The sequence below is a fragment of the Pristis pectinata genome, chromosome 3, assembly GCF_009764475.1.
Source record: "Pristis pectinata isolate sPriPec2 chromosome 3, sPriPec2.1.pri, whole genome shotgun sequence".
NCBI lineage: Eukaryota > Metazoa > Chordata > Chondrichthyes > Rhinopristiformes > Pristidae > Pristis > Pristis pectinata.
Window position 1 is genome coordinate 108,636,724 of NC_067407.1, and position 13,034 is coordinate 108,649,757.

Here is a 13,034-nt window from a genome sequence, read left to right on the forward strand (position 1 = left end):
TCCAAAGTACTTTTGCCACAACCAGCATCAAAGAAATGTAAAGCACAACATGAAACTAATAAATATTCAATGTGCTAAATCCGGGAAAATATTAACATTAAAAAAAAATGTAAAAGATGATAAAAAAATGTAATAGATTAAGATCTACTTCCTAGATTATGTAATAATGCAAGTTTTTACTTCAATTTAAACAGAAAAAGTTATTTCTATTTTGATAATCAAAGAACTGATTAAAAAGTTCCCCATTGTTTTTTTTCTCTGAAAAAGGTTATCACTTGTTTATAAATTGTAGTCTTTTGGCAATTACCTTTGTTTTAAGCTCTGTTGCAAAATATTTCCGACTCAAAAGCTATGGCATTAATCCTTGTTAAGACAATACAGGTTGCAACCCACTCTGGATCTTAGAAGTTTTATAAATGTTCACCACTTTCACAGTCACTCAATTTTTCAATTGCCTGTATTTGGGTTTTCACAAATGCTTAAACATCAAGTACACAAAAAATTGTACTGTAACTGCCATTTTTTGTGGTACGGCACGGTAGCGTAGCGGTTAGCGCGACGCTATTACAGCGCCAGCGATCGGGTTTCGATTCCTGTCGCTGTCTGTAAAGACTTTGTACGTTCTCCCGTGTCTCCATGGGTTTCCTCCGGGTGCTCCGGTTTCCTCCCACAGTGCAAAGACGTAAGGGTAGGTTAATTTGGGTTTAAAATGGGCAGCGCGGACTCGTTGGGTCAGAAGGGCCTGTTACCATGCTGTAAATAAAATTTTAAAAAAACTATTTAGGTTCACAACTAGTGGGAACCTCCATTATTCAACATAATGAAAAGTGGAAAATGAAAACACTCACGATCATCCAGATCACACTGCTGAAATTACTGAGAATTTTAAGAATATTGGTTCCTCCATCTTAAGTCTTTCCGGCATAATTTTCTTTCATTGTTCTGCTCCTATTTCAAGATCAACATGCACTAAAATAACTAAAATACAAACTGACCTGGTAGTTCAAAGGTCCCTCATAAAAACAGGTAATCCCAAATGGTAGTCTTCCCAAATGAGCCAAAACCTCAGCACTAACCACAGGCTCTCATCTTCAAGCACGTTGGTGAGAACTAAAACTAACATATGCTCACCTCCAGAAGTTCAACAATGAAGAGCTTCCAACTTCCAATTTCAATTCAGAACCAGCCTTGTTAGAGGCCCTCTTGTGCTGGTGAACAAAGCATGTGTTGAATGTAGCACCAGCTGGTGTTTATACCTGTTAAAACAAGCAGGCTCCGTATTAATTTCAAATTCAGCAATCTGCTGAGATTAACATTGCAGCAGATGCTGTCAATGGGATACAAATGTATGTTGCTTTGTACTTCCGACAACCAAACAAGTGTGATTTGCAGTGGAACATTCTTTGACTATCCCTCTCCAGTTCACGTTGGGTCTAGCCTCTGAAGGTGCATGTGGGTGTGCGGAGCACATGGGAGAAATGCAGATTGAACAGATATTCATGAAATCGCCAATGCAGCTGGCAAAAGCAGGGCTGAGGCAAGTAAAGAAAAATAATCTTAACTCAAATTCTCACCAATTTCTTATTATAGTCAAAAAGTTACCTTAATAATTAGGATGGATATTATAAATATATAATTGATATGTGAATCAAATTCAGCTGGTGCTGTTTTAAATCCACTGGCCAAGACATCCATTCAGTTCCATTGACTTTATATATTATGCTTAGCAGTCAATGACATTAACCATGCTGTATGAAGTTAATGGAACTAATTTTCAAAACGGTGGCACAACACGCAGCCAGTATCATTTACTGCAGGTTGAGAAAACAAATAGGGAGGAATTTCCATTCACACCTACATCATTTCTCTGTGATAATATATGCCCATTTTTCTTTCTAATCACATTGGACTACAGAAAGGTCAGAAGAACACGTTTCCCTCAGCGCCTGTCGAATTTAAGTGGCAGACCTGAGAAGCATTTTTATTTTAAATCACTCATTTCTAGCTGAAGCCAGCAAAAATGAAAGGTTGTTTGGCTGAGCTGCCAGACAAGTAGGTCCCCAGGTCACAACCAGAGGCTGGAGTAATCAGAAAACAGGGAGGGTTAGGGTGTTTGAATGAAATTGGCAGCTTATCTCGTGAGGGTGGTTGACTGCCCATATTACAGTGGTCAATTAACCTACTAATTCTCATGACTTTGATAAGATTTCTTTATTAGTAACATGTACATCAAAACACACAGTGAAATACATCTTTTGCGTCGAGTGTTCTGGGGGCAGCACGCAAGTGTCACCACGCTTCCGGCGCCAACGCAACATGTCTGCAACTTCCTAACCTGTACGTCTTTGGAATGTGGGAGGAAACCGGAGCACCCGGAATATGTGAGATAACTACTTACATAGAGCACCGGAGGTCAGAAATGAACCAAGGTCACTGGAGTTCCGAAAACAGCAGCACCACTTCACCACACCATCAATTTAAACCAAAACCCCAGGAGGACAACAAAGCCTAGACAAGGAAATTTTGCCTCCTTTCTCGGTGCTACAATGTGATTTGCCATTTTCTGTTTCTATATTCATCCCTTCCCTGGAACTAGCCTGAACCTATGGGGCACATTTACAGTTTGAAAACTATCTAAATCCATGTCAGGTTCTGCAATATCTTATAAGAGAGCCAAGTTTTTGCTACAATCAACTAACAGCACAATCGCCTGGAAAACTGAACTTAAGCCAAGCAATTTTGTCTGCCAAAAAATAAAAAGGAAACCTGCACTCCTAACCTATAATACTTTTTGTATCAGATTGTACATAATGTCCATTGAGAATAGCACAAATCAACAAATGTCATAGTGCACAGCTTCATTATGAAACACTTAAGATACAATTTAGAGAAGTGGTGGCCTATGTCCACACTTCATTCACCCTTTAATGCATTGAGCAGTAATTATTGATTGAAGGAATCTGATTAGCAAGTGGTTTGGTCATCCGTTGACTACCAGGAGCTTTGCAGAATGTTGCATCTGACTTTCACCAAGTAACGTCAATACAAAGCTGAACTTCTGCCTAAGACACTTTCCAATTTGATATTGGCTCACTTCTAGTGCCATTTTTATCTGCTTGCTATCACACTACTGTTTGTGGAACACAGTCACGCACAAACTGCCTCCCACACTTCCTGCGTAACAACAATGACTACACTTCAGAAGTACTTTGTTGGCCATGTAGTTCTCTGGGACGTCTCGAGGTCACAAAAGAGGTTGCATAAAGGCTCTTTCTTTAAAGGCTGCTGTGGGTCTATTCTACCTGATATGAACAAAACAAGCCTGATGTCATTATAATTTCAAAGTAAAAAGTTCAAAGTAAATTAAGTTTAAGTAGTTCTCAAAACAGTTTCTCTCTGTGCTCTAAACCAAAATAAACTTAAAAAACTCAAATGCCTTCAAACAGATCAAGGACAATAATGGGTTAATTGCCAGAGTACCCTCTCCATGAAGAGTGTCACAGTTCACCTTATGGCATCTAAGGTACACTAAAAAAATGAGCTGAACAACATTATCTGAATCACATGAGCAATAACTTGCAACAATATTGTGTTTTGCACAGCTGATACATCCTAATGCTACACAGCTAAATTGTGCCTTTATGAAATTTTTTACATCTGCTTGAAAGGACAGATAGACCATTGGTTTGACATCTCATAAAAAGAGAATAAAGACTCTGCAGCTCCCTCATGGTACAGCACTGAAGTGAGAACCTATGTTATACATTAATACCATTTAACTCAGAAGCAAGTGTGATATCACAGAGCTATTGCTGATAGCTAAATGTTAGGCTCTAAATCTGATCTACATTGATTACAGTGGTGATGAAGTTATATCATTTCAATAGGAGAGAGGAATAACCTGACAGGAGACTCTCAAATGGAGGTCTCTAAAGCTATTAATAGCCGATTACCAGGATATTAGTTATGACCTAGGAACAGATAGTGCATTTATAAGTAGAAGAAAATGAAAGCCAATCTGAACAAAATAAAAGGAAACATCCAAATAGACTATCTGGTTGTTATTATACCACTGTTTGTAAGAGATTGTTGTACCAATGGTTATTGACTTTGCTATGTAACAACAGTGGCAACATTATAGAATTTATAGTTAACCCACCTTAGGTCAACCCAAGACCATGAAAAGGAGCTTTATCAAAACAAGCAAATTAGTTTTCTTTCATTCAGATATATGTCAGCTTGAAGAAAATTCACTAACCATTAAATTTATATTGAAGTCAAAGCCTTTATTCTAATTGTAAATATTATTGTAATATTTGTTTATTGTCTTGAATAAATTTCAGTGATTAAATTTTACAAGCTAGTCAAGAAAAGCTGAAGATATTCCACTGTAGTTTTAAACTAGCAAACATTAATTTTCACATGCGTGTGGGGCCCCGACACAGTCACAGCTTATTGCTGAGACCTAACTGCCCTGGTAGTGGTGGCTGTGAGCTGCTGCCTTAAATCACTGCAGTCCCTCTGGTATTCCCACAGCATTGTTAAATAGAATTTATACATAGCAACAATGAAACAGTAAATAATTTCCACATTGGAATGATGAGTGAACTGGAAGCGAACCTGCCGATGCTGCTTTTGTCTTCCTTAGTGGTACAGGTTCTGAATATGGGAGGTGCTGTTGGAGTAACTTTGTTGAGCAAATGCAGGGTACTTTGCAGTTCGTACATACTGAAATCATGTTATGCTGGTGATGGAGGGAATTAATGGTTATAGTGATGAATGGGTTAGCAACCAAGCAGGCTGCTTTGTTCTGAATAGTAGTGAGCTTTTTGAGGATTTTTGGTGCTGCATTGCAAGTAGGTGCAGTGTAGTCCTTCATTCTGAGTTTATATTTTTTTTGAAAACAGGATGCAGGCATCACTGACAAGGCCAGCATTTATTGTCCATCCCCGATTGCTCAAGGAAGTAATGGTGAAACAACTTGAAGTGTTGTAGTCCTCCTAATAAAGGCATCGTGTAATGCTGTCAGGTAAGGAATTCCAGGATTCAGACCCAGTGAATGAATGGCAATATAAAGTAAACCTCCAATAATCCAGAATCCAATTGTTCATAAACCCTGAAGGTTCAGCATCTGGCTCACTCGTAGTCCAGAACATGAACTGGGCATCCAGCGCAGCCAGAGGCAAGGACTGGACAATGGGCCAGTTCTGCAGATGGAGCCAGGGCTGAGATCAAACACTAGGGATCATAATCCTGTGTATGTTTGTAGCTGGAGCCCTAGTCAGGACTGCTTGTTTACTTCCTGCTCCCTTTAACCTCACCAGGTTCACTACTGTGTAACATGTAAAGTGAAATAAAAGTGTATTTGGGTATCAACAGGAATAACACCTAATAGTCCAAAAAAACCTGCTAGTCCAGTACTACCAAAGTCCCAAGGGTGCCATATTATCATAATTCTATTTTTTTTCTAAGTCAGGACTGTGTTATTTCAAGGGATGCATTTCTTATGTGGTGTTCCCAATGCAGCTACGGTACTTGCCCTTCTCGATAGATGTCACAGGTTTGGAAGAGCAACTTAGGTAAGGAAATGCAGTGAATTTTGTAGATGTTATGCACACTGCAGCCAGAGCACGGTGGTGGTGGTGGAGGGAGTTTCATGTGTGTTGCAGAATTTGCACTAACTAATGTTCCTGAAATGTCCCTACTGGATGGTGGGAAAAAGGTTTTGAAGTATCAAGAGGTGCATCATTTGCCACAAGATACCAAGCCTCTGACCTGCTCTTGCAGCCACAGCTGTTATGTAACTAACACACACAAAAAAAGTACTGGAGGAACTCAGCAGGTCAAATAGCATCCATGGAGGGAAATAAACAGTCGACGTTTCCAGTTGAGACCCTTCGTTAGGACTGGGCCTCGACCCAAAACGTCAACTGTTTATTTCTCTCCACAGATGCTGGTTGACCTGTCGAGTTCCTCCAGCACTTTTTCTCCAGATTCCAGCATCTGCAGAATCTTGTATCTCAGTTATGTAACTAATCTATTGAGTTCTTGGTCAATGGTCATACACTGAATGTCAAGGGTAAATGTTTAGACTCGATCTTGTTGGAGGTGGTCTTCTTCTAACACTTACCAAGTGTTATTGCCACCCATAGCTGAATGCTGTCTAGATTTTACCGTTTCATTTTCCAAGGAGCTGTAAATGGGATTGAATATTGCACTATCTACAGGGCACAATGACTTGAAGACGTTAGGAGACAAGTCTCTTGCCTCAGGGGACACAGCCTTTGACCTATTTATGTGGCAGGGAGTCACATAGTGATCCCAAGATGTTGACTTTATCTATTTGAAATAGAATGTTATCTTTTTCGTTTTCACATTAATTATGAAGCTATCAAACATAAAAATCATCTAGAAGATCATTAAAAATATCCTTATTACACAGGTTTTGTTAAAAGTGACTATGATCCCATGCAGAAAATATTATTCTGGTACGTAAGCAACAACTGCATTGAGCATTGTGTTTAATCTTATTTCTATCAAATTCTCCAACATTTTTTAATAACGCATGTACCATTGCCCAAACCAATGACTTCTACAACCCAGTGGACCACCTTTGAAAATGTGACAGCATTAACCCAAGGTTAATTTAATCTCGTGCTTGTATCGCACATTTCCTCAGAATTTGAACCCAGACATGCCCACAGGTCATATGTTTCAAATTGCATTTCCATTACAGTTAATTACTACATTGAGTGGATCAGAGCACAAGTAGGAATTCAGATCAGATTGCTTACACTGTAGCTGAATATGATGAATGCCACATATCATTTTAAGTTTTAGCTTGCCTGCGTTTATGAAATTAACAAGTGTAAAAAGGTATAGCGTGACAATTCTAGAGAAACAACTGTAGATGAAAGTTTTATTCCAAATATTTATCATTTGCTGTGATTATTTCTATGACGTTAAAATAATATTGTAAAAATGCAGGTTCTTATCAAGAGGCATTCATCCCAAGTGCTAGCTCAAAGGTAACAATATCCTTTGTTTCAATACTTCTATCGGGAAAACCAGGACACGGTCAAGTTTTAAACTGGCAGCTCTTTAATGAAATCGGCAGAGTTCATGCAATTTATTGGAACTACAATGTTGTTTCACGTTTTGCTTTCATGGTTTGTGAGAGTATCTGATTCCTCCGACAAGCTCAATTCTTTGATTGTTTATTCACAATCTCGGAGTCCTACGCAGTCACCTTCATCTCTCAGTTTTATTTTTTTTCCATAATGTTAAGATGTTCAACAGCTTAGCATTTTAAATAAATATCTTTGCCACTAAGGTAACGATTAAGAGTAATTATTTCAGAAGGCACAGCATCCTCTCGTTTGTTCTACTACCTAGATCGCCCAGCGAAACGCCAGACGGTCTCTTTAAACGTGTTGTAACAAAGCACGGGCCGAAGTTAACTTTGTGCAGGGATGCAGTCATCGTTCCCTGTGCAAGCACTTTAGGAAGTTCAAGAGACACATGGTGGAATAGAAGGCTGCCGCGACCTGGTCTGAAAGCCCGCATCTCGGAAGACTAAAGCAAGGGACGTGCAGAACGATCAGGCTGCCGGGACCGTTGGCAGTGCAGCCGCACAGAGAGGCACGTCTGACTGGCTCTATCAAAGGACAAGTGGAGAACTGGGGTCGAGCAAAGGGCCACTTTTCACCTTCCACTTCATCTATTTTCCATTCCCCGCACACTTACATTTCATATCCAAATACTCAGACAGGCTGCGAGTGTGAAGAAGCTCATGTTCTCTTACCTGTTTACATGTCTTTTTTTAAAATATATGGTGCCCGGTTAGTCCATTAAATCCACAAACAACGCGCGCTTCTTCCAAATGTGTTTCCTTTCATTAAGAAAAAAATACTTTTAAGGAGTTTCTAGAAGTGGGCAGTGGTCCGGGTGTTGTTCCGGGGTGAGAGATCCACGCCGTCCCCTGGCCCGGGGGGGGGGGGGGGGGGGGGGAGGAAAGCGAGGAGTCCGGGGCTGCACCGGGAGCGGGGCTCAGCCCACTCGGGAACTACTTTCGTGCGGTAGCGCTCGGTCGCCGAGGCAGCTCCCCCCGCCTGGCAGCTCGCCTCCGGCGCCTTCTGCTCGCCCGGCTGCTGTTGTTACTTCCCTCCTCCTCCGCCGCCTCTCTCCCCCCACCGCCTCCACTCGCTGCTACTTCCAAGACAGACTATTTTCGATGGAATAACATGGTCAGAGTTTGTGGGTTTGGGGAAAAAAATCTGCGCTTCGTGACATCAGAAATGTGGAATGCCAGGAATGTGAGCTGCTGCAGTGCTGAGATGTCGTTCCTTCTTAATGGGCACACAGCGAAAACACGCCCAGCCAGCGTCGATTTAAAGCTGGCCTGCAACAATTTAATCTTTCCTTTAATGCGATTACTTTGATGCACGCATTGTTTCAGAGTAACCCGACGGGGAGTTTGCTTCAGCTAACAAAGTGAGCCGACACGGTTGGGTACATTAGCGTCAATATATAAAAAAAACATTCTTTCAACTTTATTTATACATTTAGACTGAACGCCTCTAAAATATTAGGAAATGAATGCACTTTCTTTCTTGAGGAATGCGTGTCGTCTCTCAGTCGGATTATGATGTTTTGTGATTGCGGTGGCCAGCAATGTCACCAGCTCCTGGAAAACCGGCTCATGGATGACACCGTGTGGCGAATTCTGGGCTTTAAGTATTTCGGGCTTTAATTGGGTTTATTTTGGCAATTAACATGCATCTAATTTGGTTAAATTCCAACTACCCTGATCCCAAAATATAAACCCAGTAATAGTTTTGATTGTCTGCTTCCACTTATAATTTCTTGACTGTTACTCTCGTATCTGAGAGCTTATTTAACATCTCTGAATTCTACACCACCTTGAATTCATCTAAAGAATTGGGGTGAGAAGTGTTCAGCCTGAAATATTAAGACCATAAGACAAAGGAGCAGAAGTCGGCCACTCGGCCCATCGAGTCTGCTCCGCCATTCTATCATGAGCTGATCTATTCTCCCATTTAGCCCCACTCCCCCACCTCACCGTAACCTTTGATGCCCCAGCTACTCAATCTCTGCCTTAAGTACACTGAATGACTTTGCCTCCACAGCCGCCCATGGCAACAAATTCCACAGATTAATATTATTTGCAGAATTGTCCCTGATCCACATATGGACAAAGAGTTAACTTTTAAGAATTGCCTTGAAGAAGGAGAATGGTGGAAAGAATTAAGGAGTGTGTTCAGGTGTCAAAGGACACAGTTCTTCCTAAAACAAATGTCAGAGTGCCCAAAGTTCAGAGACCTTCAAATGTTCTAGGACTGGAACAGTCAACAGAAATAGGTAGACTCATCTATGGATGTACTTCAATAGAATATGGAGCATTCTATTGGAGTAATTCTGGCTGTAAGCCAATGCTGGCTAGTGAGTGCAGGTGTAATGGGGATCAAGAGATAAAGGGTTCAGCAGTAGGTTAGCTGAGGCAGGAGAAAAGATGTTGTAAAGATGGAAGGAAGATATCTTGGGGAAGAAGTGGTTTTGGGGTTGTTCCTTACTTCTCCAGTGCTATCTAACCTGCTGAGTGTTTCCAACATGTTCTGCTTCTATTTCACATTCTGAGCATCCATGACAGTTTGCTTTCATTTTTCCAGATGTTGCTAACTTCCATCCCTGGAAAAATCTATTTTTTATCACCAAAATATCTATCACCAAAATCTGCATATCCATCGATTTTTTTTAAATCTGCAGATGCTGGAAATCTAAAATAAAAACAGAAAATGTTGGAAATACTCAGCAGGTCAGACCACATCTGTGGGAAGAGAAACAGTCAACGTTCAGGTCAAATACCCTTCGTCAGTTCAATTCTGGTTTTATTTCTGTTTTTTTTTTGTTTTCTGTTGTTTCAGCTTCTGTTCTTATTCGACATATCCATTGTTTTACATAAGCTCAGAAATTCCCTTCCCAACATCTTTCCAACCTACTTTTCTCATTTTCTTCAACATTCTTTCCATATTTCCTTTTTGATAATTATTTAGATCATCTAAATTTATCCTCCATTCGTGATCAGTGTTCACTTGTTTACTTACAAAATATTACAAAGCAATAGATTTAGCAGACTGAATTTCTTTGATGATAATGAGCTGATTGTGATATATGATTTATGAGGAAAACTTGCATACATTAGGGATTTTTTATTTGTTGATATTTCTCATCCTTGTCCTTAAATCATTTCCAGTTCAGAGTTACACAGCACGAAAACAGGCCCTTCAGCCCACCGAGTCCATGCTAACCATCAAACACCCATTTACACTCAACTACGTTAATTACATTTTATTCTCCCCACATTCCCATTAACTCCCCCAGATACTACTGCTTACCTGCATACTTGGAAGCAATTTGCAGTGGTGAATTAACCTCACCACCTGCATATCACAGGATGTGAGAGGAAACCCATGCAGTCACAGGAAGAATGTGCAAACTCCACACAGTTAGAGATGGATGTTGGGATTAAACAGGATAGCTGGAGCTGTGAGGCAGCAACTCTACCAGCTGCATCACCAGGGCACCCAGTGGTCTTTGTAATCGCTACTCAGAGCTCACTTTTGGCTAGTTGTGGAGAGTGACACATAATACAGGAATGAACAAGGTTAAAATGTGAAGAATGAAAGAATTTGCATTTAGGTAAATTCTTGTCAAATCAGGAGGTGAAAAGCACTTCATTATCAATGAATTACTTCGGAGTTCTTGTTAGTAATCTAGAAAAACATGAAAGTCATGTTTTTATACAGTGAAATCACACGAAGAGCAAATGATGAAAAGTCAATGTGTATTTTGGTGGTGTCAGTTGAGAGAAGAATGTTGCCTAGGATAACATTGTTAAAACTAGTTGTTGGCGTCCTTTTGTTTGCAGGAAACAATAGATATTACCAGCTAGACAGATGGTTTGCAGTGTCCCTTGTGGCTAAAAAAATTCCTACATTCAAATTACAGCAGCACAAAATAGGAGAAAAATGAGGAAATAAACTAATAATAGATAGATGACTGTTTTCCACAAAGATATGGAACAGTAGGGTTATTGATATAAAATGGGAGTTGAATTTTTGCAGTTGCCTGACCAATTGTGGTAATTTAGCAAAATATTTGTAGAAGCTCAAGAGTAAATTCAAACCTTCAATATTTTTTCTCTGGACTTTCCATGGAGTTTCATCAGTCATATCATTTCCTCCTCACCGACGATCAACGTAGGCGCACCTCAAGGATCCGTGATTAGCCGACTGCTCTACCCTCTCTACTCTCATGACTGTGTGGCTAAGCACAGCTCAAACGCCATCTATAAATTTGCCAAAGACACTACTGTTGTTGGTAGAATCTCAGATGGTGAGGAGGAGGTGTACAGGAGTGAGATAGATCGGCTAATTGAGTGGTGTCGCAATAACAACCTCACACCCGACGTCAGCAAGACCAAGGAATTCATTGTGGACTTCAGGAAGAGGAAGTCAGGAAAACACACACTAGTCCTTATTGAGGGGTCAGCGGTGGAAAGGGTGAGCAGCTTCAAGTTCCTGGGCATCAACATCACAGAGGATCAATCCTGGGCCCAACACATGATGCAATCATGAAGAAGGCACGCCAGGAGCTCTACTTCATTAAGAGTTAGAGGAGATTTGGTATGTCACCAAAGACTCTTGCAAATTTCTATAGATGTACAGTGGAGAGCATTCTGAATGGTTGCATCACAGCCTGGTATGGAGGCTCCGGTGCACAGGATCGCAAGAGGCTGCAGAGAGTTATGGACTCAGCCAGCTCCACCACAGGCACCACCCTCCCCACCAAAACAACACATTTCATGACATATCAGTCAGTGATAATAAACCTGATTTTGATTCTCTTCTTAAAACAACAGAAAAAATGTAACTTCCAATTAAAAAGTAATTTCATTAAGCTGTTATACCAGTGGTCTCTTTGTCAACATACAGTATATAAAGTTCATTTTACCTATTATTTTAGCAATGGATTTCTTGTAGGAGCCCAGATAATCAGTTGATCCATTTATTTCCTTAAGAAAAATAAAAGAGAACGAGAAGGAGTAAATATAAGTGATAAAGTAAATGTTACTCTTCACAGCCATGCCATGAGTATTTTCATGATGCAATGAAACTAGAAGAAACCCATATATATAAGACCCATAACAATTTTCCACCTGTGGCTGTTGAATGTTCTTTGCATTTTATTTCTGTGTAGTTGACGCCCAAGTGAACCTAATGCCATAGGCTTTACTTACATGCGATCTTGAACCATTAGGATTTTTTCCTCTTTTGGCATGTCATTTGCTGGCCTACATTGATTAGATGCTTTCACTTTGACAGCTCACTTTGGTAAGGTTAGAACTAGTTAATACCGATGGGCACAGCCCAGATGTAAGTGCCAGGATTAGGAGCCGTGGAATTTTGTGGCCACCCACATAATGTTCTAAAAAACTGAGAATCCACCTACGTAATTCTCACATGCAAAAACAGTAATACAGTTCACTGTTCCAACGTTTATCAACCATGTTAGTTCAAACTTTTGAACAAGTTATTTTTCTACTTTCAAATTCCTTAATACCTTCACCTCCAAAGTAAACATGTCTCTGTTTTAAGCACAAATCAATGCAACAAATTAATGTAACACTTCGGGGTTTGATTGTTATGTCATCTGTGTGGAGAAGGCATAAACTTATGGATGTTTTAATTAACAAGTTCAATAAACAATTAGATATCACAATTCTAAACATCTCCACAAATAAAGTAAAATATTGATCCTATGTACTGTTAAATATAGAAAAAACTGTGTCATTGATTCTGAAATACAAATCAACACAAAAATAATAATATTGTTGAAAGTGAATACATTTTTAGAATTATAACTGAATTGTTCCTGCTTATAATAGCAATGTTTGTGAATCACCTGAGATGACATATTAATGTTATCAATATCAAGTTATCACTATGGAAAGA

General features: G+C 39.8%; 1 protein-coding gene across 3 annotated transcripts in view; it reads right to left on the minus strand.

Annotated features, from left to right (window-relative positions):
• LOC127568481 (tyrosine-protein phosphatase non-receptor type 14-like) overlaps positions 1-8,296 on the minus strand; it is a 211,366-nt gene extending 203,070 nt beyond the window's left edge. For all 3 annotated transcript variants that reach the window (XM_052012283.1, XM_052012281.1, XM_052012282.1), the window contains exons 1-2: positions 7,805-8,296; positions 1,132-1,256 (exon numbers count right to left, since the gene is read on the minus strand). The gene's annotated coding sequence lies outside the window, so the exon portion shown is untranslated. The remainder of the gene's footprint in view (positions 1-1,131; positions 1,257-7,804) is intronic.
• Positions 8,297-13,034: the final 4,738 nt, after the last annotated feature.